A 3522-nucleotide genomic window follows, 5' to 3' on the forward strand; every position below is an offset into this window, starting at 1 on the left:
TACACTTATCCAGGCAAATTTGTACAGGAAAAATTAATATATAACTAATTTCACGACCCTGAAGTTGCATATCTTTGGGATTAAAAGAAAGTTAAAATTTGTGAAAATTTGAAGGTGGAACTCTTAATATTAACACTGCGAGAATTTTAAAGAAAAAGTAGGGAAATGTATTGTGCTGAAAGACTTGTTTAAATGCTGTAAGAAATTTAAGTTACTGAAAGGATAAATTAAGTAAACATGAGAAAAGGAACAAAAAATATATTCACTGTTTCTGTCAAGATTTTAGTTTTTTTCCTTATTTTTTGAAAAAAATGAAAACTTTTTTGAGTGTATCCTTGAAAGCTTGTTTCACTTGCTTGTTCCTAAGACTGTAAATGAAGGGATTGAGTAAAGGGGCTACTGAGGTATAGATAACAGCTACATCTTTGGATAAAGTCACCCTTTCTTTTGCTGATGGCTTCATGTAAATGGAGACACAGCTACCATAAGTAAGGGAAACTGCAGCCATGTGGGAAGAACAAGTGGAAAAAGCTTTTGTTCTTTTCCGAGCAGAGGGAATTTTTGGAATGGTCTTGATTATATATGTATAGGAAAAAATTACTAAGAGTAGTGTGACCACTAGTGTTATAACTGCTGAAACAAATGAAATCATTTCTAGGAAGTGAGTGTCTGTGCAAGAAATCTGCAGGATAGGAGAAGTGTCACACATGAAATGATCAACTACTTTGGAAGCGCAGAATTCCAGCTTTAGTCCCAAGACCAACGGTGGAAAGGTAATCAGAAAGCCAGCTGTCCGAGAACTGAGTAGAAGTTGGTAGCACACTTTGCTTCTCATAATGACTGAGTAATGCAGGGGTTTGCAGATGGCTGTATAGCGGTCATGGGACATGGCAGCCAGAAGGTACAACTCTGTAACTCCTGACAAAAGTAAAAGAATAATTGAGATGCATAACCATTGTAGGAAATGATTTTGTTTTTAGTCACAATGGTTGTCAAGAATCTAGACAACAATCTAGAGTTGTTGTCAATAAGATTTCTAAGAAGGAGAAATTTTGTAGGAAGAAATACATTGGAATCTTGAGGTGAGGATGCAGTAGGGTGAGGAGGATGATGGATAAGCTCCCCATCACACTCAAAATGTAGTTGAGAAAGAGAAATATAAAAATCACAATTGGTAACTGTGGGTCATCTGTGAGTCCCAAGAGAACGAATTCTATCTCCCTTGACTGGTTCTTCATTTCAGTTTTGAGACCTATTAAACTGACATTAGGAAACAACTCCAAAAGCAGAAAAACAATTTTTTTAAAGCTACTTCAGGAAAAAAATCTGATATCCAGAAATGTAAACAAGTGTAAATATTTGCTGCAGTTTAACAAGGCAGATGATACCTAAAATTATAGTGTAGGTCAACCAAAGCATTCTCTATGTATCTTCTGTGTGTGTTTAATAAATTACTGCAAAAAAAAAAAAAAAAGCCTTGTAACATCTAGGCAGCTTTTTCAGTGTCAATTTACAACGTATGTTCAACAATTTTTATTTTACGAATTTTTTAAAAATTGATGAAACATATAGAAATATTTCCTTAACTACAATTGAATTTCTCCAATATATGCCATTAATTCTTTAGTTCCAATGCAGTACTGCTCCATTGTTCCTTTGACTTATTTTCTTCAATTACCATTTTTCTAGTTCCAAATCATTAGTCTTCTCATAATCATTTAAACCTATCATTTTGAAATATCTTCAAGATACAGTTAGTAATTTCAAAATTCTAAACAACTTGGGAGAAAAACCGTAGCTACAGGAAAAATAATACAAATCAAAATCAATTATTTTCTGACTTGATCTTTGCCTTGGATTCAGGTAATTTGTAAATTCTTAAATAATATTTTTTTCCCTGTTTGAGCCGACCACGATAAATAATTTTGTCTTTTTAGTATAAATATGAGGATGATTTTAATAACTAGGTGTTTTAATAACTAGAAGTAATTTAATAAAATCATTTTGTTATTCAAAGACTAGTATAGAAGTGGTAGTCAATAGTCACTTATGATGCTAACTATATTGTTTTTGGCACTCAATGTCATTGTTCTTAAATCCATAAATAAGACTTTTCTCTACAGACGAATAGGCCTAAATTGCTGACTGGATACATTATGTTCAGTAGATGATGGCCTTTTATAGATGTCTAGGACAGAAAAGAGAGCTTTTCTCTTTATTTGAAGGAAGATATTGAGGTGCTATCCAAGCATTCATCTATGTTTAATGTCAAAGTTAATTTACAGGTTTCATATGGTATTTAAATAAATGCATTTGCAAAACACTTTCCTTATTCATTTTAAAATCATTCCATGGGTTATTAGTGTATGCTTTCCACATGAATAAAAATAATTTCCATGTGAATAAAAATAATTTAATCTATTCCTGCATATAAGAATTTTATTAGTTTTCCCTGAATTTCATTTTTCTCTCTCTACTCAATGCAATAAACACATCTATTTTCTTATAAGAATTTTGTTTTGTGTTTTAAATGATAACTATTGAAAAAAAAAAGTACAGTGCTCCTATTTCCAAGTGGCTTTTTTCCCAATATTTTATAGGTAGTAGTCCCTTCTATCTTCATTTTGCTCCGGAAAAGAGAGAGAGTGACAGCAAGAGAGATATTGATGAAAAATTCCTAAGTATTGATTTGTGTAAATCTCAAAACCAGAACACAAGAATAGTAGCAATTTTTCTTCTACTCCTTGACTACTGAAAGGATGAGAAGCTGAGTGATCATGAGTGTTTATTTATCAAATATGTATATCTGCACTGCCATTTCTTTAATCTCAGTTTTGCTCTAACTCAGTGGGAAAGGAGACTCTCTGAGTCAGTCAAACAATTTTTGTAACATCACGTGTCTAGGTGACAAGTCTATATGCTGCTTTCTTAAAAACCTGCAAAACAGAAGCTATTTTTACTCTTCAAAATCTGCTGAACGATCATAGTTACATATAGTAAAAAGCCTATAATGCTACAGTTTATATCAGTTCCTATATAATCAGGCAGCTTTGAATACTGCATCTACACAGAGCATGTATGATGATCCAGATGCCAGTGGTTATAACTATTGTACTTGTAGAACTACCTTCACCTATGATCTAGGTGACTTGCCGTATGCAGGATTTATTGATTTCCCTTCTCCTTTAAGGACATATGCTATAAACAAAAGTCAAATAATAGATGTTGAATATTATTGCATTTATAATATTAGAAAACATTCCATTATTTGCATAAGAAGTTTAATTCCAATGTTTTACGTGGGAAGGATTCAAAGCAGAGGGGAGATTTGGAAAGTATATGTATCTGTTAATATCTCCCAATATTACATACACTACAAAAATCACAGAACCTAGATATTGTAGAAAATTCAACTAGAATGCCCTTTCTGGTTACCAAATAGAGGTTTTCTGATTTTTTTCCTTAAATATTTAAACTTAAATGAAAATGATGCTCTACGAGAAGGGCATTTTAGGAAAGGTC

General features: G+C 32.3%; 1 pseudogene; it reads right to left on the minus strand.

Moving 5' to 3' along the window:
• Positions 1-295: 295 nt before the first annotated feature.
• LOC126058380 (olfactory receptor 6C6-like) lies at positions 296-1238 on the minus strand (annotated as a pseudogene).
• Between the last annotated feature and the right edge of the window lie 2284 nt (positions 1239-3522).

The sequence above is a fragment of the Elephas maximus genome, chromosome 14 (genome assembly GCF_024166365.1).
Source record: "Elephas maximus indicus isolate mEleMax1 chromosome 14, mEleMax1 primary haplotype, whole genome shotgun sequence".
NCBI classification, from domain to species: Eukaryota; Metazoa; Chordata; class Mammalia; order Proboscidea; family Elephantidae; genus Elephas; species Elephas maximus.